The sequence below is a fragment of the Sminthopsis crassicaudata genome, chromosome 2 (assembly GCF_048593235.1).
Source record: "Sminthopsis crassicaudata isolate SCR6 chromosome 2, ASM4859323v1, whole genome shotgun sequence".
Taxonomy (NCBI): domain Eukaryota; kingdom Metazoa; phylum Chordata; class Mammalia; order Dasyuromorphia; family Dasyuridae; genus Sminthopsis; species Sminthopsis crassicaudata.
Genome location: NC_133618.1, coordinates 639,736,589 through 639,760,351, shown reverse-complemented (window position 1 = coordinate 639,760,351; position 23,763 = coordinate 639,736,589). Strand labels below are relative to the sequence as shown.

Sequence of the window (23,763 nt, the reverse complement as noted above, 5' to 3'; positions counted from 1 at the left end):
CTTGGCAAAGACACTGGAGTGGCTTTAGCCATTGCATCACCTGCTGTCTTGGAAAGCATTTATAAGCATCTTATGAAACTGAAGTTCAGGGATGTGAACTTATTTATGATAAATCACACCGTTCGTCAGGATTGGGACAAATAAAATTTGATGTTATAGATTTGGAGTCAAAAATGTATACTCAAATCTTGATTCTGTGGCATGCGCCTTAGTTGTCATGGACACAAAACTTCCCTTCTCTGGCCTCAGCTTGCTTCTCAATAGCATGAGGGAATTGGGCTAAATGCTCCCTGTGGTACTTTCTAGCTATGAATTCTTGTGTGCTGTGGCTACATTCTTAAACCCCATTTATCTTGGCAGGCTGAATCCCCAGAATTCAGCTTCCACATGCATTTAGACTTTTAGGGTTAATGTGCAGCAGTTGGAGAGTTTCTTTTTTAATGCTACACCGAAAAGCATCATTAACATCTTTCAGCACATTTTTATCAGTAAATATAAATTGATCATCTGGATATAACTATTAGCAGAGTTATTTACTAAAATAGGATAGTAAGAATAATTGGTTAAACAAATCTCACTCTCCAATTTGGAGCACACTCCCCTACTAGTATATCCAGAGCTCTATTGAATGTATCTTCAAGCTTAGATAGCACATATAATAAAAAAGCATATACTGCTTTCTGGGAGCCATCAATATACTCTCATGAAATATGCCATAGCTTTTCTTCTGGTTGCCTCCTAGAGCCTTATATTTGCCTTTCCTCACTGTGTTTATTCTATCTTCAAAATACTAATGTAGAGACATTGACTAGCCATTAATATCCTGTAGAAATTCTACTAGGATGCTAGAGGAAAAATCCAAGTTCTTGGAACTTCTGAGATTCATAAAATATTCCTTCAGTAAAAAATAAAATTAGAGGAAGAAGAGACCAAGGTAGGGTCTTCTTCTCCAAACAATTTCTTTCCAGAGGGTTTTGTTTTGAAGGATTCTTCCATTAAATTGCCAGATACTTGAACTGGAGGAAGAAGAGACCAAAGTAGGGGCTTTTATACTCTTCTCCAAATAATTTCTTTCCAGAGGGTTTTGTTTTGAAGGATTCCTCCATTAAGTTGCCAATACTTGACTAACAATTTCTAATTGAGTTGCTGTTTATGAATGACTCATAAGATATGATCAACTTTTTTCATTCCACACAATATTTTTCCTGTGGAATTCCATTTCCATTCATCCATATGTTTTAAGGACTTCTAAACTGATTGAGGATTTTTTTGCTTTTAGTGATTTTTAGCCTGGGGGTGATGGATTGCTGCAACTGAGACTTACAGGTCTTGCTCTCACTCAGTTCATATCCTGATTGATTGCTTGTTCTCACCTGACAGAGAATCAGTGTATAGCATCTTACCTCTAACTTTAAGTAAGATAATATAATTGACTGACTCCATCAAATCCCACCTTTCCACCAGGGCTAAAAGCAAAGTCTCCTAAATTTCAGTTTAGTTTTCTTGTTGCTATGCCATGTTGACTCACTGTGTTTTTGATCTCTTTGGACTTCAGTAGACAGAAATGACCTTTTTATTCAAATACAGTCCCCTGGGTCTTGTTTTACTTATGCAAACACCAGAGAAGATGATTAATCTAGCTTATCCTTCTGGTTCCATCTCTTTCTATAATCATCTGATACTATGATTCAAGTCCCTTGCTGAATTCTAGTATATGATACTTTTCCCCCAGATTACTAAATTGAAAATGATAAAATTGATTCCAGCATTAATTTACATACCAATGGATGACAAGGGAAGGTAGTCTAAAAAGGCTTTGGGGAGCAAGGATAATCTGATTTTATTTAATTTGATAATTCTACAACACCATATCCTAGGACTATAGCTTCAAAGATGGAGGTAGAAGATACCTCAGAGACATCATATCATAAATGAGAAAACTTAGGGAGTCTAGGAAAGTTAATTAGTTTGCTCAAAGTCACATACCTAGCGACTTAATCTCACTTCCTGTGACATGAGACTCAGTGCTGTTGTCTATTCTCAATGTAATTTGGGCTAATCCAGTTTAAAGGAATCAATCTAATTCAACCCAACAAGCGTTTATAAACACCTGTTATTTACAAGTTGTGTACAAAGAGATTAGTTGGTCTCTGGCATCACAGTTTGATGAATGGCTGCAGTGGGTACAGGGATTTGAAACGTACAACATGCTCAAACTAAAGCAATGACTCAACATTATACACTGACAGCCAGATGTTTATGTTTAAAGGAAGCCCTCTCGATCTGTGCTTGTTTCTTTGTTTGTTCATTGGTTGACTAATGGACACAAAAGGCTAAACTGGGTAGGAGAAGAGAATATAACTTGTAAACACAAACCAAATTGCCACAATAAGAAAACTTAAGAAGTAGGACTTTTTCTTTACTCTTTCTAACTCTATAGAACAGTACTTAATACATAAAAAGAGGTAAGTGAATATGTAATGATTTTGATCAAAAGATAATTTTAATAAAGTCCAGGTGATTCCTTATATAACTGGTATTTAATTTCAGGAATTAAGGCAGCTAGGTGGTTGAGTGAATAGAGCATTGGATCTGAAGTTGACTGGACTTTAAATCTGGCCTCAGAAACTTACTAGTTGTATGTTCTTGGAGAAGTCACTTTAATCTCTGTTTGCCTTATGACACCGGAGAAGGAAATGGAAAGCCACTTTGTCAAGAAAACCCCATGGTCCAAGAAGGATGGGACACAACTGAACCAAACTATTGCATCAGAAAAGAGCTAAGGAGCACATTAAGGGCTGGCAGATCCCCTCCCTGTGAGGCTTCAGAGTAGTACCTAAGCTCTGGTCCAAGAAGGGTGGGACAGGACTGAATCAAATAATATTGCATCAGAAAAGAGCTAAGGAGGACATCAAAGGCTGGCAGATCTCCCCTTGAGACTTCAGAGTAGTAAGGAAGCTCTGGTCCAAGAAGGTGGGACAGGACTGAATCAAACAATATTGCATCAGAAAAGAGCTAAAAAGGACATCAAGGGCTGGCAGATCCCCTCCCCTTGAGACTTCAGAGTAGTTTAAGTCAAGCAGCTAGAAGCAGAGAGCTTCAGGAGCACAGTAACTGAAACAGAAAAGACACCCATCTGCTCTGTCGGGATAGGATAAGGAGTATATGGCTGCAGTGGGTACAGGGATTCTAAACAGACAACATGATCAAACCAAAGTAATTCTTATATCAACATTATACATGGACAGCTAGGTTTCCCATATTTATAAAAAGCTTCTTGATTCATGATTTTTTATTTGTTTATTTATTGATTAACCAAAGGCCATCAAAGGGAAAAAAATGAAAACTGGAGTATGCTCTTTGTGATCAGAGTATTCTTATTAGGTAGAAATCTATATCTCTTTTGAGAAAATTAGCTGTATTACTCTAGTATAGAGAGCTGACTAAGACTAAAGGAAGACAGGAAAGAGGAAAAATAGGGGGGAGGGGAGTCTATGTTTGATGAGGTTGGCAGTCAAGATTTTATGGGTCATTTCAAGGATGAATAAACTGAGCATAAGGCCTGGAACCAGTGCTGATACTCCTTGGTGACCCACACCAGATGTTTCCATTATAAAATGACTATCTTAGCCTCTGTCTCCAGAGGAAAGGGTTATATGGTGGCTAGATTCTGCAATAGCAAGGGGAACCAGAAGAAGTAGGACTGTGACTGGCCAGAGCCATTTGTAGAATGAAACAATGACAACTCAGTTTTGCCAAGGTCTGACATCAGTGACAAACGTTCCACCACCATTTCTAGTGGGCATAGACAGACTCACCAATCAAAAGGACATCTTTGCAAATAAAGAGAGGGGAGTGGATTATTTACAAAAATGACATTTTCAGAAGCTAAAATCATGACAGCTGGGTGATTGAGCCTTCCCACTGGAATCTTTGCCAATCCTCTGGATAGAAACTCATTACTCTGTCCCAGCTATCTCTGCCTAGCACAGATGGTAACTCTGAAGAAGTTGCTGTAAGGAGAGAGCCACAGGGTTGTAACAAATAAGCAGAGATGTCCCCTCCTCCCTGTTTCTCTCACCACTGCAGCCATCGCTTCTGCCATGTCCTGTTTTTTAAAGGTGAAGTATAGGCAAGGGAATTGTGACTGTAGGAACAGACAGTAACTACAAAATATGAAGAATAAAAAGGCTTTAGTATGTAGGAGTGAGGGAATATTCTTTTAAACTAGATTGAAGAATGGAAATCTAACTTTACCTTTTTAAGTAGAAGTTCATTAAACACAATATTGAAATACGAAAATCTAATAGGATCTGTGTAAGCCATTCTTTTAGCCTGGAACCAATGTGACATTCCCACGAGGTAAAAAGAGACAGAGAAAAGACATTCCTATTTGGAGTGGAAAGACAAACTGGAATCCTTCCTCCATTATTCACTATAAGTATGACCTCTACCAAATCTTAACTTCTTTGGGCCTCAGTTTCCTTATTTGTAAAATGATGCCATTGAATTAGATGGCCTCTTCTTGCTCTAAATTCATAATTGCATGACTTCATGATATAAATAGTGTGATTGGCACTGCCAGTTCCCTTCATTAGTTAACTAAGTTATTATAATCAAAGATAGAGTCCCACATGAAGAAGAGACGTTACCCTAAATATCAGGCAAGAAGTGATTTGGATTGACTCACATGTCAACAACTTCTGGAGATGAGAGGATCCTAGATCTAGAGCTGGGAAAGACTTCAGAAGCCATTTAGTCTAAATTTCCTATTTTATTGCTGAGGATACTGAGCTACAGAGAAATTAAGCAACATATTTAAGGGTACACAGGCAAATGTCAGAGCAGAATAAATGACTCACATTTCCAAAATGGCTTCATATTTATGAAGTACTTTGTGATTTATCTGAGAGATGGTAAATTATAATATTTTCATCAATTATTTTACGGATGAAGAAGCTGAAGATGGGTTTGAAAAACAAGGTATATTTCTTCCCTTTCTATCCTTTCTCATCCAGTTACCCCACCTACTTTGGTCATCACAGCCATATTGATGAAAAAAAAAATGGGCACAAAGATTGCCTAAATAGAGAAAAACTATCCAGGGTTGGAAACAGACTACATCAAAGCTCCTGTGCTGATCAGAGTAGGATTAAGCTATGAGCAGATACTGCATATCACATCTGAGAGAGAGTGGGAAATTAACCTTAAAAATTAAAGTAAAACTAAATAAAGATAAAAAAGAAATAATGCTTTATAATATTTATACTCTCAAGAATGGCATTTTCTTATCCTTGAAGAATTTAAGTAGAGATCTTATTTCTTGTTAGTGAAAACTCATTGGTTCTAACATATTCCCAATTTTGCCATATTCCCAATGATGATCTTTGTATTTAGATCATTAAATCATAAATGATTTAATTCATAGAATTTTATTTATGTATTCATTTATTTATTTATTTGTTTGTTTGTTTGTTTGTTTTAGGCTGGGGCTAAGCAGGTTGCCCAGGATCACACAGCTAGGAAGTGTTAAGTGTCTGAGACCAGATTTGAACTCAGGTCCTCCTGAATTCAAGGCTGGTGCTCTATCCACTGCGCCACCTAGCTGCCCCATAGAATTTTATTGAATATATTTTATAACCCTTCAACTTCTGTATTTAATATTTAGACAGATCTGCAATTATTTTTATGGTATTATTTTATGTAGCTTTCACTTTATTTAATTGTTTCTTACAATGATATCCTTCATGAGAAGAAAATAAAAAAGAAAGCAAAACTCTTCTAACAAATGTGCCCTTTAGATTATCACATAAAACAAAATTTCACATTGACCACACCAAAAAATGCATGTTTCATTCCAAGGCTTGATTCCATCACCTTTTTCTCGGGAAATAGATAATATGTCACATTATTGTTCTTCTATAATTCTGCTTGGTCAATGGTTTACTCTTGTCTTTCAACTCATTTGTCTTTAGAAAGTTGTTATTGTATAAATTGCTTTGGTTCTCCCTTAACTTTATGTCAGTTCATTCAGTTTTTTTTTTTCCATTTCACTGAAATAATCCTTTTTATTATTTCTCATAGTACATTGTTATCATTGTTCATTCATTCAGTCATCTCTAACTCTTTATGATCCCAATTCAATGGGATTTTCTTGGCAAAGATACTAGAATGGGTATCATTTCCTTTTCCATTGTGTCCCTACTTTAAAGATGAAGAACTACAATAAAAATGGGTTAAGTAACATGTGTAAGGTCACATAGCTAGTAAGTAATTGAGGCCAGCAGTGAATTCAGATCTTCCTAACTCTAGGTCTAGAGCTCTATGTTCTCTCCCACATAGCTGTGCTTCTCAATGAAATAATATTCTAATATATTAATATCGCATAATTTGTTCAGCCAATCCATAACTGATGGTTACCCTCTCACTTTCTAGTTTTTATCACTAAATAAAAATTATATATGTAAACACACATAGAAACACAAACATGCACATATATAGACATTTCTATATATATGCATACATATACAAATGCATGTGTTTATGTAAATATGGGCCCCACTTTCCATCATGGTTTAAGAAGTGATTTTTCATATAGGTTATTTGAGGTGTTAGTTGTAGCAGGAATTCCTTCTAAGTGCATATATGAAAAGTTATACACTCTAATGTCAAATGGTGCTTTACCTCATGCTTACTGATGTTTTTGTGAGAACCATATTTGGGGTACCATGTTTACACATGCAACTTTTTAGTGGTTCTAAAGCTGTCTGATCTAAGGCATTGATATGTCTATCTTCCTGGTTTGAGCATTGTGAGTTCCTGACTTGGGTTTGGGTCTGGGAAATATAACTCCATTTAACCTTGTATAGAACTCCAGTATACCCTTCATGTCCTCACCCTTCATCAGCTAGCTGGAAAGCTCTGCAGGTTAAGAATGACAGAACTAATGCTAACCTTGACTCAAGCCTTTTTTGGAATTCCATGCCATGATTATTCAGATTCCAACTTCAGATCAGGGTTTAACTTGGAGCCAAGAGTGCTCTAGACTCAGAGCTCCAGAGATGCTCTCTAGTTCTGCTAATCTTTTTCCTCAGGACACAGTTTCAGGCCCATGACCACTCCTTGCTCCAGTCTACCATTTATAGATGCAGGGCCTTTCCTTAATCCACACTGAATATGTGATCCAGATATGGGATATTATTATCTGAGGTGTCAGTTGGTTTATATTTTCCTAAATATATTCTCTGTGTGATGAATCTAGGACTTCTTTTTGCCCAAGTATATGACCACAGTCCAATTCAGGTCCCAAAATAGAAGGCTGCAAATGGCATCCTTTTGCTCAGACACTGTCTTCAAGGGCTAAAGATGTCTCCTGCTTTGTTTTTATTGATTTAAGTTGATTGATTGAAGCAATTGAAGCACCACATGGTAATGTTCAGGCTAGCTTTCTGGAGTAATTGGGGAGCAGCTTTGAGAGTGGAAGAGTGGAGGAAGCAGGAGAGACATCAGGAAGATGGTCAAAAATGGAATGTCTCATTTCTAGTCCTCTTAATTTACCCTTAAATACCCTATTACAATTACATCATTACAGCATACTGAATATGTGTGAACTAGAGAACCATTCCATCACCATACTTGGCATAGAACCATCATCTCATCAATTCCACTGAGTTAATATCTTGTTGGAAGTATCCTTGTTTCAAGTATACTTCTCCAAAGTCCTGGCCCTCTACAGTCTCCCTATGCATATTTAGTTGGGAAATTGACTCATTATCCTTTTTCCTGAGATTTCCCAATGTTGGTCTTTTTGAAAATGCTCATCTTAAGTGGGATAATACAAAATGACTCATGTCTTATGAAATGGTGCCTTTAGTTGCTGTCATGTGATAAAATTCTTCACCAACTACTTTTATTTCTCCGAATAGAATTCAAAAGTGATATTTTTCATTTAGCTGTAACTTTATGTCTTCTATTATAATTGGAAATAAGAATATCTATATTGACATGATTTAATTCTTACAATACTATGCTACTGTCCAGGTGTTGAAGCAAGAAAGTTAGGAAGTAAGAGCTAAATTAATGTTTCTAGATAGTTGAAAAACAGTATGATCTTTATTATTTTTCTATTTTTCTCCTAACTTGGCACTATTATTAGAAAATTGAATTAGGGTTTTATAGATACAAAGCCCATTTTCCATTTTTCTATAATGGATTGCCATAGTCAAAGAATTCATCCATAGTAGTTAGTATCATATTAAGGTTACTATCTCTCCATATTCTAGATTACTGAAATTTTTGCTTCAGTCATTTTTGGCTAAGGATGAAAGAGCCTAGATCTGTTTAGGAATTGCTCATTTTCACTACTTGGTTACCACAAGAAAATACATTGATTTTTGTTTTATTCTTGTGTGGGAAATAGCAAGGCAAAGCAGGAGTAAACTGACTATATCTTTAATAAATCTTTGGAATTTGCTAGAAAGTGTCTCCCGGGTATGCCTTATTCACCTATCTCTTTGACACTGGCTTCCTGCCAGTTTATAAATTAGTGCTTTATGGTATTTTATTAAATTGGAAAAGAAAAAGACAGTTCTATTATGATAGTCTATCATCTAAATTTCTCTGGTGCAAAAATGACTTTGCAGGCAGTTTTAATGAGTTAAGGACAACAGTCCCTAGAAGGAACAGAGATCTGAGTAGTTTGTTACTATGCCACTGACACGATTTATACAAAAAAAAGCATCAATTTTTGATAATCCTGCATTCACACAAGCAGAAGGAACAAATTTTTCAGGTGCGTCATTTCCTCAAAGTTCATTATCCTAATACATTCAGATTTTAGGAATTTATGTGGTTCAAATTAAAGGGATCTTGGGAATTCATTTTGAAAAGACTAGGACAAGTCTTCTTTGTTTATTCTTGATTGAATTTAATTGTTTTAATCAACAAAACTTTATTTTCCCTCCTCTCTACTTCCAGTGGAAAAAGACAACATCCTTGGAACAAATGTGCATGGTTAGAAAAAATAAATTCCAGAAATGGGTAAATCAAAACTGTATCTCCTTCTGTACTCTTAGTCCATTATTGCTCTGACAGGAACTAGGAAGAATGTTTTGGAAAGGTATTCTTCAGGACATTTGCTGGGTATAAACCTGGCCATGATAATCTGATATTTAAAATTAAATCTAAAAATGAATTTTCAATAAAACTATAGGTATGTTTTATTTTTATTTAGTTTTAGTATGTTATTCTCTCCTATTTACAAACAAAACAATTTTTAACATTTGTTTTTAAAACTTTGGGTCCCAAATTCTTTCCCTACTCCCACCCTTTTCATTGAAAAGGCTAGTAATTTGATATAGGTTGATATAGGTTATACATGAGTCATTATCCAAATATGTCCATATAATCATGTTGTGAAAGAAAACATAAAACAACAGCAAAATTCTTAAAAAAATAAAGAAATAAAGAAATATACGTCAATATGTATTCAGAAACCATAAGTTCCTTCTCTGAGGATGGATAGAACATTTCATTATAATTCCTTCAGATTTGTCTTGTATTCCTGAAAATAGTTAAATTATCCACAGCTGATCATCTTATAGTATTGCTATGATTTTGCACATAGCACATTTCACTTTGCATCAGTTAATGTAAGATTTCCAGGATTTTCTGAGAGTGTTCTCCTTATCATTTCTTATGGGCATCTGCTCAATTTCCAATTCTTTGCTCCCAGAAAAGAACTGCTGTAATAATAATAATTTTTTTTTACATAGAATGTCCTTTTTTTTTTGTTTGTTTTTATTTTTTTAGGGGGATGTATAACTAGTAGTGGTATTTCTAGGTTAAAAGGTATGCAGTTTTTTAGCCTTTAGGGCATAGTTCCAAATTGTTTTATACAATAGTTGAATCACTTCACAATTCAACCAGCAATACATGAATGTCTCATTTTTTTCACATCTTCAACATTTGTCATTTTTCTTTTTCTGTCTTAATAGTCAATCTAATAGGCATAGTGTTGTAGCTTAGAATTGTTTTAAGTAGCATTTCTCCAATAAATAGTGAATTGGAACATTTTTTAGTATGGTTATCTCTAACTTTGATTACTTCATCTGAACACTATTCATATTTTTTGATCATTTGTCATTTGGGGAATGGCTTCTATTTTATAAATTTGACTTAATTCTCTATATATTTAAGAAATGAGGGCACTACCAAACAAATTTGCTTCCAATTTTTTTACAGTTACTTTTGCTAATTGCATTTCCCTACACTTTATTCCTCTCTCCTTTATTCTATTATCTTCTTTCACCCTGTCACTTTTCTAAAGCTTCTTGCTTCTGAATGCACCCTCCCCCTCTGATTACTGCCCTCCCTTCTATCACCGCTTCCTTTCTCTAATCTGCTTTCCCTCCTACTTTCCTGTAGGATAAGAGATTTTTATACCTAATTGAGTGTGTGTTATTTCCCCCTTGAGCCAATTCTGATGAGAGTAAGGTTTACTCATTCCCCATAGCTTCCCCCTTTTGGCCCTCCATTGTAAAGCCTTTTTCTTGCTTCTTTTATGTGAGATAATTTCCCCTGTTCTATTCTTCCCTTTCTCTTTCTTTTAGTATATTTCTCTAAGGACCTTAATTTTATTTTTTATATATCATCTCTTCATATTCAACTTAGATCTGTGCCCTTTGAATCTCTCTCTCTCTCACTATATCTATCTATCTATCTATACACTTTCTAACTGCCCCTATGAGAAAGTACTTATGAGTTATAAGTATTACCCTCCCACCTAAAAATGTAAATAGTTTAACCTTTTTAAGTCCCTTATGATTATCATTTCTTGTTTATTTTTTCTGCTTCTTTTGAGTCTTGTATTTTAAAGTTAATTTCTCTTCAGATTTGGTCCTTTCATCAAGAATGCTTGAAAGTTCTCTATTCCATTCAGTGTATAGTCCCTCCCCTTCAGGAGGATTATACTCAATTTTGCTGAGTAGATTATTCTTGGTTGTAATCCTAGCTCCTCTGCTCTCTGAAATATCATATTTCAAGTCTTCTGTTTCTTTAATGTAGAAGCTGCTAAATGTGTTATCCTGAATGTGATTCCACATACTTGAATTGTTTCTTTCTGGCTGCTTGAAATATTTTCTCTTTGACCTGGGAGCTCTGGAATTTGATTATAATATTCCTGGGAGTTTTCATTTTGGGATATCTTTTAGAGGTGATCAGTGGATTCTTTCCATTTCTACTTTTCCCTCTAGTTCTAGAATATCAGGTAAGTTTTCCTTGATAAATTCTTGAAAAAGAATGGGACTATCCTGTACTGCAACTAGGATATGACTATGGGCAAAGCCACAGAATCCTTTTTCAGTGTTCATAAATAGATGCCTGTAATCTTCTTCTGACCAGTTAATCCAACCACTTACTGTCTATGAGTTGAGAGTTCTAGAAGCTCTTCGAATGACGATTCAGTGACTCCCAAGTTCTGCATCTGGTTTGTTGGAGCCATTTTTTTTTTAACTGATAGCCTTCTGGCTGTGCTCCAATTTTACCCTAGTGTGACTGACCTTTACTGCTGATCTTCTATGTTATCTTGGGCTTGAAAATTGTTTCACTCTTTCTTTTTGTGGTTCTGCTGCTCTAGAGTTTGTTTAGTGTAATTATCAAGAGATATTTGAGGGGTTTGGGGGAGAGTTCAGCTGAGTCTCTAAACTCTACCATCTTGGCTCTATCTCCTCAATTCCAGATATTTAAAGAATTATCCAGTAGTGGTCCATTGAACTCCAATATGAACAAGATTGAACATATCAGAAAAGAACTAGTTGTATAGAATGGAAGCTCCTTGAGGACAGAGACTATTTCATTTCTGTCCAGCACCTAGGTTAGTAGCTGGCATATAGGAATCATGCATATCATGATTGGAAGTACCATTTTAAGAGACTGCACATCATTTACATATTTGTAGAAATAAATAATGGAGTATATAGATTTGGGTGAGGAAATTGGGAAAATGAAGGCCCAATAAAAATAATAATGATATTATCAATCACATGCTTACATCTGAATACTTTTATTCAATCATAAGATTCATATATCCTACAGTTATTTAGATAAGGTATTAAATATACAATTACCAGAGCAGGATACAAATTTTTGTCCCAGTTCTGTTGGTATCTGAACTCCACTGGGGAAAAAAAATAATTTGGGACAATAATAACATATAGTAACACATTTTTCTGGTGCTATAAAAATTACCAAGCATTTTTCTGTCTCACTAATCCTTTATGTAGGAAGTGGGTGTTCCATAATCTTCATTTTTTTTAGACAAGAAAACAGTTTTCCAAAGGTAAAATGACTGATACACAGTTTCCCAACTAGTAAGCATTGTAGCTGGGAACAGTAAGGATATGTGAATGACTAAATTAAACAAAACAAACAAAACAAAAAAAACAAACAAACAAAAAAAAAAAACTTCTCTACAGTCATAAGTGTTGGGGATACCAATAGAAAGAGAAGTAGTTCTTACTCTCGATGAGCTCATATTTTTATAGGGGAGACAATATAAAGAATGATACTGTTGTAGGATGAGCAGATAGGTCTGGAGATCCTTAAGATGCAGCAACTGAGAGGTTGACAAGTTCCACGGGCCTTTATGGAGATAGCTATTGGGGAAAGGCTCCTACCTGGAGTGGGAGAGGTAATAGCAATTAAACAGGAGGCTAATGATTCCTAATTTTCATCTATATTATCATTTTTCCTACTATAAACTTTCTTTCTTAAAAATAATTTTGGAGAATTAGGTATCTAATATGACATTTCTTGAATAGCTTGAAAGCTTTAAGAATTTGTTTTGGGAAAAATCTAGGGGAAAATAGAAAGCTTTATCATCTCTGAGATGAATGATTCCATCATTCTCAAGGATTTTGATATTGTATGAATTCTTCATTCTTCACAAATTCCATTTAATGTTCTTGGACATAAATTTACTATATGAGGGTTATGTTGAGTATGAGTTGTAGACAAGGGTGAAGGAGCCTTCACCATGACAGTGCTTTATTGCTGCATAGGAAAGTCCTGCAGCTTGAGGCAGAGTCTTGACTGGTATAATTCACTGGAGTAGAAGCTTGAGGGTTTGGTTTGAGGTATGACAGATTGCCCCTTGTCAGAGATCAACACAGACTGGAAATCAAGGTCTTCCTTGGAGTTGAGAGCATTGAGGCCCTGGAAGCAGGGGTGTTCGAGGACAGCAGGAAATAGGTTGGGCAAAAAGACTAAGAGGAAGAGTAGCAATCTATATGTTCACTGATAATAGAAATTAAGATATGAGTAGGATGAAGTGAATTAGAAGGAAGAAAAAAGTGGTTTCTTTTATATCCCTATTGATTTAAGAATAACAAACTGCTCAGCCTGACATGTAAAAGAATATAATCTTGCCTACACTTGTCTTTCCAAGACCAATTCAGTCCAATTTGAGTGCTATCGTTGTCTTACAGAGCATTTCCCAGTTTCATCCCTTTGCACAGATTGTACTTTATGGCTGAGAAGTTCTTCCCTCTCACATCAATCTTATAGAATCCATCTCTTCTTTCCAAACACAGCTCAAGTACAACATTCTAATGTAAGCTTTTTTTTTCCTCCCAATTATTAATATATCACTCCTCATTTTGCATTTATGTATTTGAATCCATATTATAGCTGCCTTAGAGTATCCACTCCTTGAGGGCAAGAACTGTTCTTGTCTTGTGTTTTGTTTTTGTATCCCTAGCACCTAGCAAAGAGCCTTTTTATTAGGCTTTTTATTAATAAGTAATGGATATATTGAGTTGAATGGACATAAGATAAATTGAATTGACTCAATGAGACTGAATTGAACTGGGGAAGAGGAAAGATCTCATAACAATGAAAAGGAGGAAGCCAAATCTTCCTCTGGCCCTGACTGCCTACTAGGGGTATGAGTGCTGTATCTTCCAGATCTGGAAATGATGCCAACAGATAATATGTTCAAAAGGAATCCAGTTTTCAGTGACAATAGAAAATATTAGAAAGGACATGAGAAAGGATTTAGGATGAAGGGGGGATTTCTTAACAATAGATAATGGTTTCAGAAGGTCTAGTGGAAAAAAGATAGTAGGAAGAAAAGATTTGGAAAGACCTCAGTATGAATTTGCTAACCCTTGGGAGAAAGCAGAGAGAGAGATGAAGCAGCTGTTAAAAGTACAAGTTGCTTTAATGATTTGTAATCAGGCTGCCTTTTCTCCCCCAGCTCTCGGTAGGATTCCTGATTGCCTCCTGATACTGAGACACCAGAGTGCATGGGAGTCCATTAAAAGTGCATCTCCCTGCTGATACCAAGAGTTCTGTTCAGCATCCAGAGTTGAATGAGGTGGAAGAGTCTTCCTAAGTGAAAAACTGAGCAAGCAGACCTGAATGATAGAAACTTGATGAGCAAGGTAAAGGAGCAGGTAAGTCAGATGCCCAGTTGGGACTTCTGCTTCCTACATGTGCTGGACCTTATATGAAATAAGGGACACTTAGAAAGTACAAAACATTCAAAGGAAATACAATGAATACATGTTAACAAAGCATCTCCAAGTATATGATGTGGCTGATGTAGACACTAGATGATGATAGGAACCAAGTGTTTGGGTCCTGTCATGTGAAGAATTCACAATAGCCATCCTCTTTGGCAAAAGGCAGGTTAATTTAGAGAAGGAGGGACAGATAAATTGATGGGAGACAATAGAAAATTGATGGGAGACAATAGACACCAGGATTGGTAAATTTTGAAACAGAATTGGAAAGCATATAAAAGGGTTTTAATAATTAATTATGCAAAGGGCAAGTTCCCTAGTGGAGAAAGGGAACCTATTAGATTGGGGCATACTCTTACCCAGCAGGATAAATCTTGAAGGGAACTTAGCCCCCTAAAAGAGATTGCTAGATATTAGGAGAAGTGGAGTCAGGTGAGACAGCACAAGGCATGATAGTATTAGGTGACACCCCATGACATGAGGGAGGGATAAAGCCACCATAGGCAGAGTGCCATGGGCAATCAACCCAAAGAAGGGCAGTGAATTTGGCATGGGGATTTTATAGGGAAAATATAACCACGGGGCATGATTGGGATTTCTGACAGGACTTGGCAAGTTGAGGCTTTCCAAAACCCCTACAGAGGGGTATATAACCCTACAGAGGGTGATATAACTTGGATTTCTCAGTGGATGACCTCCCTAGAGGGTAAGGTTGAGGAGCTAATTGATCTCTCCGTGCCTCCTCCATGCTGGCCCTAGGAATCAGTTCTTCAGTTTCTCTCTGTCCAACATACCCCCCCCCCCCATTAAGGACCTCATCATATATATGGTACAATGAAAATGCCTCATAATAGCAAACTTGTTATTTGGGACAGTGAGGTGGCACAATAGATAGACTGCTAGGTCTGGAATCAAGAAGACCCCTGTTCACAACTCAAATCCAGTCTCAGACACTTCCTAGCTGTGTGAGCCTGGGCAAGTCATTTCACCCCATTTTTGTCAGTTTCCTCATCTGTATTAAAATGAGCTGGAGTAGGAAATGGCAAGCCACTCCACAGTGTTTGCCAAGTGGAGTCATAAAGAATCAAATATAACTAGACAACAATTGCTTTCTTAGTTGTTGCTTCTATACATTTTTTGTGGAGGTGAATTAAGGAGGAGCAGAATGGTGATTGTAATGGGGTAAGGAATTAAAAGAAAGAAATGTCCTTCATCAGTTCAAATTATCAACTTTTGCATATTTATATGTATTTATATCTATATGCATGCTTGTATGTAGATATACACATTATATATACATATATGGACCCATATATATATGTGTGTGTGTCTATATATATATATATATATGTATATATATATATATATATATGTATGTATGTATGTATTGCTGAAACACTGAGAGATGAAATGAAATGATTTGGCCAATGTTAGCTGTTCGGTCAGAAGTGGAATCAGAATAGAGGCCTTCCTGATGGAGGCCAGCTCTTTTTCCACTCTATTCTGCACCCAATAATATAGCAAGTAACCCAATTCCTTCCTCCAAAGGGCTATCACTTATGTAAAAGATGCAGCCTGATAAATTAAGAAATAATTTAATTTATTAATTATGTATCTGCTATATGATATACAATATGACATAATATAGTATCATGTAATAGAACAAATGACCCCACCATGTTGGGCTCTAGGTACAGCATGTCCAACTATGACTGATTGGACCAATATGAGCTCACAGTGCTCTATCATAGGTTGTTCACAAATAGTCCATGTTAATTTTGGGATGGAAATGTTTCTTTTTTTTTTTAATTTTTATTTATAGTTTTTTTGACTATATATGCATGAGTAATTTTTCTATAACATTATCCCTTGTATTCATTTATCCAGATTATCCCCTCCATCTACTCCCTCCCCTTGATGACAGGCAATCCCATACATTTTACATGTGTTACAATAAAACCTAGATACAATATATGTGTGTAAATACCATTTTCTTGTTGCACATTAAGTATTAGATTCCGAAGGTATAAGTAACCTGGTAGATAGATAGTAGTGCTAACAATTTACATTCACTTCCCAGTGTTACTACTCTGGGTGTAGTTATTTGTGTCCATCATTGATCAACTGGAAGTGAGTTGTATCTTCTTTATGTTGAAGATATCCACTTCCTGGATGGAGATGTTTCTAAATATATTTTAGGATGTTTGATATGCTATGGTCTTTAGAATGCCATCGCCTTGCAATTTTCTTTAGTGGAGGGAATCCTCAAATAATTGAGATAATAGATCCATTTAAGTATTCAAGATTTATATTACTTTATTGTAATTGTTTATTTAACATAGTACATATCTATGTGATATAATTTAATATACTACAACATGAAGCATGAGATGATTTGATATTATAACATAATAAAAAATAAAATCAGTCCAAGGCCTAGGAGATACCAGGCAGAGAGGGTGGGGTCATGGCGATGGAAAAAAGATTACTCTAGCTGAGGGTTCAAGGAACTTTGTAGTGTTAAAGAAGGCACCTATTTGGCCCTTGAAGAAAGGCACATGAAGCTGTTCAAAGTTTGCTACAGGGATGAGGAACAGCATAGGGGAGTTCACAGAGGTAGAAAAGCAAGACAAGACAAGGAGGGAATGGCTAATACAATTTAGCTAGGATATAGTCCATATTACGTTAAGTAGTATGGAATATGGATGGAAAATAAATGGAGACTGCTTAGTGGCAGAATGGATAGAGTATTGGGACTGGGGTTAGAAAGACTAATTTTTATTAATTGAAATCCAGCTTTAGGCACTTACTTCTTGTGTGATTCTGGAGGAGTCATTTTACCCTGTTTGTCTCACTTCCTCATGTACAAAATGAGCTGGAAAAGAAAATGACAAATCATTCCGGAATCTTAGCTAAGAATATCCCAAATGGGATTGCAAAGAGTCAGACAAAATTGAAAAGACTGAATAACACAGAGGGCCTTGAATAATAGGCACAGTACTTTGTTTTATTTTTGATTATCTTGAAAGCCATTGGTAGTTTTTGAATGGGAAACTGACATGAATAGATCAGTTCCTTTAGGAAAGTGGTTCTCAAAGTGTGGCCCTTGGACCCAACATTATTTTCATAGTATTAAGATGTTATTTATCAATTAAAAATATTTCGCATGAGACAGCTAGTTGGCACAATGGATAGATAGGACAAACCTTGGAGTCAGGAGGTAATTAATTCAAACTTGGCCCCAGACACTTAACACTGACTAGCTGTGTGACTCTGGACAAGTCACTTAACCCCAATTGCTTCTCATTGTCTTCCCCCAAGTAAAAAAAAAAAAAATTTACTCCCCCACTTTCTGATTACATGTTTATGTGAAGATAGATTGTATTCCTGTATTTTTCCAAAACAACACATTCAATTAATTTTTGTAGAAGCAGATATGAGAAGCAGCTGTCACATAAGGGAATCTTCATCATAAACCTCTTCTCTTCTGTCTTCCTCCCTAAATCATTTGGATCTATTTTCTATTATGTTAATTCCTATAAATGCACATTTTCTCTCCCCTGTTAGAATGTGTACTCCTTGAAGGAAGAGATATTTTATTTTGGCATAGGGCTTAGCACAATGCCCAGTATATAGTAAGTGCTTAATATTTAGCCAAATGGCAAAGAAATTTGCAAAACTATGTGAAATAATTTAACTCCCCCTATTTTTCTTTGAAAAATATTTTTAAACAAAAAATATGCTATTATATACTGGGTTTATTTTTATTTTTAATTAATCAATTTATATTTTAAAATTTTATGTTTTAATTTTTAATACAGAAAATATTGATAGATATAAATCATATAAACAAAAGCTTTTGGGGGCCCTCAAATTTTTATGAATATAAAGACATCTTGAAACCAATAAATTTGAGAACCACTGCTTTAGAAGATTACTTTGGCAAATGTTCAGAGAATGAAAAATAAAAGAGAGATATGAGAGGTAGGGTTTCATCCTAGATTCCTGGGAGAATATCACTAACAAAAACAGGGATGATAAAAAGATAAAGGTGTGTGTGTGTGTGTGTGTGTGTGTGTGTGTAATTCTATTTTAGATATATACAAGACTGATATATTGGGATATGTCTATTGGGGTCTTAGAGGTGATATTCCTCCAAAACTTTTTTTAGTACAAGCACATTCTGAGTTTCTTTCTGTGCCAGTATAGCTAGATTATTTTGGTTAGCCAAAGTTATACAGGGTGGCAGGTGACGATGCCAAAGTTGAGAAAGAAAGTGTAGCAAGAGAGAGACATGGCTATCATACCCATTTAGGCAATCAACCAGCAGTTTAGGGGACTTGGCTTGGAATAACCACTTTATGCTTTCTTGTCCAAATAGACAGAAAGGTTTTTTAAAGTTCCATTTCTTTTTAGTGAGTTAACAGTCAAGTATGCCTGAAAAAAATCTCCCTTTCTCTTTGAAATGGAATATAGAAGTGTTGCTTATTTTCCCCATTTCAAGTTGTGTTAAAGACAGGGTATAGGTAGAGATTGTTCTCACAAACTTCCATCCCTGAGAACTTGGGAGGAAGCCATATCATTAGATTTATTTGGCAATCCTATTTCAGAGTATTGATTCTGAATCTTTTTTTTTTTTTTCAATCAATTGATCAACAAATGTGTATAATGTACCTATAATGTACTGGACACTGGGCTAGGATCTAGAAACAGCCACTGCCTTCCAGAAGTATATGCTATGCTGAAGGAAATCATTTATAAGTATGAACATAATAGAAAATAAATACAAAATAATTTAAGAAGCAGGCCATATAGCTGGGTAGGTAGGATAGGCTTACTATGGAAAGTTTCCTTATGATTTATCATGAAATTTAGTTTTTATCATTTCTATTATTATTTAGTTTCTATTATTTCTATTATTATTAGTTTCTATTATTCTTTCTATTCTTTTTTCTTTACTACTCTCATGAAGTTTAAGCAAATTGTTAATAAGACTGCATCTGAATAGAAAAGCAAGTGGAATGGAGCCAATAAAATTAATAGGAAAAGCAGAAGCTCCCAAGAGAACTGTACATCATTTCCCTTCCAGGACATATTCAGGTAAGATGAATCAATAAGATTTTAAGGAAAAAATATAATCATAACATGCCTTAAATTGTAATGTTCAGAAGCCAGAGAGACCAATTGGAGGAAGGGGTCAACAAGACCAAATTTGAGTCCAGTAGCTAACCATATATATCCCTTGTTAGTGCCCTAGAAATTTCTAAAAGTCAAGGAGTCAACAAACATTTAATAAGCATCTACTATATAGTAGGCATTGGCACACGTGCTAGAAGTAAAAAAATTGCAAATAATTGACCCTATCCTAAAGAAGCTTATATTCTTTTTTTTGACTCTTTTTTTTTTTAATTATTATAGCTTTTTATTTACAAGATATGTGCATAGGTAATTTTTCAGCATTGACAATTGCAAACCTTTTGTTCCAACTTTTCTCCTCCTTCCTCCCACTCCTTCCCCTCGATGGCAGGTTGACCAATACATGTTAAATATATTAAAATATAAGTTAAATACAATATATGCATACATGTCCAAACAGTTATTTTTCTGTACAAAAAGAATCAGACTTTGAGATATTGTACAATTAGCCTGTGAAGGAAATCAAAATAGAAATATGTCAGGACTTAATGGATATCACAGTGTAGTTTTTTCACCTTTGTTATTGTTGTTTGCTTACTTTCTTTCTCATTTTCCTCTTTGGATCTGATTTTTCTTGTGCATAATAATAAATGTGTAAATGTGTATAGAATAATTGCACATGCTTAATATATTTTGAATTACTTGTTGTCTAGGAGATAGTGTCAGGTAAGGAAAGGAGAAAAAATTTAGAACACAAGGTTTTGCAAGGAGGAATGCTGAAAACTATCTTTCCATATGTTTTGAAAATTAAAAGCTGTTATTTAACAAAAAGAAATGAGTGGTTAAAGAAGAAAACAGTAATATGCACTTGGCTAAGGGAAGAGACAATATGAGAAGAGGCAATAAGGTCTATGTTTGAAGGAGGAGGAGGTATAAATAGGGAAATAAATCATTGATGAGAATAAAAAAAGAACAAGAAAACATAAGAATTGATAATCAGTAAAAATATTAATCTGATTGAATTTCTCAATAAATGTTTTCATTAGGTGGTAAGACATGCTAAATTTTAAGATTGTGTTGCAAAGGAATACCAATTCTGTACCCTACCTATGATACTAAAAAGAATGACAAGTTTAGATTGCTTTGTATTTTTAATGTCCAAAGCTACTTACAATACATACTTATTTTTTTTAGTACTGCCCAGTCTTATCTTTAAGAGCAGGAGAAGAGAGAATAGGAATCAAATTTGTTTATATGAATAGATACTTTTAAGTAAAATACACAGTTCCAAATTTTGCTTTTCATGTATGTTATTCTTCCCAATCAAATTGTAAATTCCTTGAAAATACTGAACACATCTTATCCTATTTTAACATTCTCCACAGCATGCAATTCAGAACTGAAAATATTATCCCTAATGTTACATAATAGACAGGAGCTAAGTTTTGTCCATGAGTGAATTGTCTTTCCTATAATGTCTCATTTGTGGTTTACTGTGTAAATCTTGGAGAGCTGCTGAAGGCACACTGAGGTCATATATCTTACAAAGTAAGAAACAAAATTTGAAACCAATTCTTACTGTCAGTAGATAATGTTCTCTATATGCTGTGCTTCGGTGATTTATCATGAATATTTACACATGTGATAGGTTAATTGATCAATGAACTAATTCATGACTAGCTAGACCCATTATCCCAGAACAAGGACCACAAAAGCTGTTCTTTGGCAGATAGTTGGAGTGTTTCATTCTGTGGCTTATCTTCAGCAGATATAACAACCATGTTGCTAAATATCAGACCTAAAAAAAAGCAAAATTGACCTAAGTGATAAAATTTCTTATTTCTATGATAATTTAAGGAAATGCATATGATAGAAAGGATAGGACCCCTGCTCAATGTCAATGGAATCATTATGATTGTCATGTCATGACAAATGTCAGAAAGCTAACTTTAATTAGACTAGTTACCTCTGCCACAGGGGGAATGACCTTTAGGCTGAAAAGAGCACACGAATGATTAATAGAAAATGAACTATAAGTTAGCTTCTAGTAAAAGGAAACATAATTGAACTTGATGAGTAAAAGTCACCAGTCCTAGCTGGGCTATATTCTATGATATTGAAAAAAAAAAACCTGGTAGATGTCGAGTCAACAACAATAATTTAAAAATATTATAGTGAATGTGAAAGATACTATTGGATTTATGAAGAGAAAATATTATTCCCAATTGAAAAGAATCCAAAATAAAACAGAAGGAAAAGATATCTGAATATTATAGGCCTCGAGAGCGTGTCTTTCACATCTGGAAAAAAGTTTAAGACATATTATTATTATTATTATTATTATTATTATTATTATTATTATTATTATTATTATTATTAATTGCTCAAATGTTTTAAGAATATATTTTAACACATTCTTTTTATCTTCTCAAACTCTTTTTCTCAGCTTTAACCATATTACTCACCTTTATAACAGAAAACTATTAAGTGAGCAGAACTACTCAATACAATCATCATTTGGAGTGTGCCTTATTCTACATACAAAATGCATTGCTTGTTTACTCAAAGAAAGGTAAAACATTCCAACACCATTCTTTTCTTTTCTTTGTTGGTTAGATCCTCTCTTTTTTTTGTATCATTTTGTTTGTCGATGTTACAATTGTGCATATTGTTCTCTTGGTTCTACTTTATTTGTTTCTCATAAATTTATATGTCTTCCTATAGTCCTCTGTTACTTCTTGTGATGCAAAAATGTAATATTCATATATACAACTTTTCAACTATTAACACTATTTTGACTTCAGTTTTATCACTATCAAATGATGCCATAGGCATTTTAGAATAAAGGACACTTTTGTTTCTGGCAGTGATTTTTTGAGGGCATATGCCCAGGAGTAAGATTGTTCAGTCAAATCGTATCAACTATTAAATGACTTTTTTCATTGCTTTTTAAAATAGTTTGACCACCCCCAAACCTCCAAACGGTATATCATATGCCTGTGTTTCTATAGCTCCTTCACAAGTTACCATTTTTATCTTTTATTTTCTTTGACTATTTTCTATTAGATAATTCAGAATGCTTTACTTTGTATCTTTCTTATTATTCATGATTTGTATAACTTTTGTAATTGTCAAGTACTTGCATATTATTAGTGGAACAAGGGAAACATTTATTTAAAATATAACTGCTTAATATATTACATTTTAACCAATATTTGTAGTAAAGGATTTTTATAAGAAAGAACAAATAGCTTTATGATACAATTAGCACAAAAAATATCCACATGGGGAATCTTTTTATAGTGTAAAAACACCATACATCTGAAATCACTTTGTTTATAAAAGTTAACCATGATGCTTCTATGTATGATGATTTAAAGGTTCAACACAAACCAAATCCAAAACGCAGAATTAATGCAAACTATTCATAGCTTATCAAGGATGCACAACACTAGCAATTTCGGTTTCACTTTCTATTAAGTTATACAAACTATGAATAGCATCCATGACTTTGAAATGACTTCTATTAAGTTTATATATAAAGCTAATATCTTTGACACTTTGATTCTGCAGATATTGTCAAAGCAACTATACAATAATGTTTTAACTAATCGAGGTAAGTCAATGAAGTCAACAGGCCACAAGAAATAGAATCTCCTCAATGGGCTCAAGATGACTGCCATTGTTGTTTCATCATTATTAGAATTGCTGAAAGCTTTGTCATTATCAGTCATATCTAATACAATTTGGGAGTTTTCACTGAATAAAAAGGAAGTATTAGATTATGGATAGAAGGGTTGTCTTGGATCTGCCTTGCTAAGAAGCCAACAGAAGGGATTTCTGAAATCCCTCCATTAAGTTTCTTGTTGCCTACTATGGAAGATGCATCAGGGAAAGGTATAATTGTGATGTTCCAAGGGCTAGAGAAACTATGAGAAGCTGAGGACTTTTTAAATTTTATTCCTTTTATTTTTTTTCTGGGATCACTTGATTACTTTTCCCTCCTTCAGCTCTTGTGACAACTGGAATTCTAGGAACAGTAAAGTGGATTCTCTGTGGGGAAAGCTGGGAACTATGGAAAAACTGAGTGCCCAATTTCTAGCAA

General features: G+C 34.7%; 1 long non-coding RNA gene across 1 annotated transcript in view; it reads left to right on the top strand.

Moving 5' to 3' along the window:
• Window positions 1-14,295, top strand: part of LOC141553812 (uncharacterized) — a 121,720-nt gene extending 107,425 nt beyond the window's left edge. The window contains exon 3 of the long non-coding RNA XR_012485653.1: window positions 14,255-14,295. This is a non-coding gene — a long non-coding RNA (uncharacterized LOC141553812). The remainder of the gene's footprint in view (window positions 1-14,254) is intronic.
• Window positions 14,296-23,763: the final 9,468 nt, after the last annotated feature.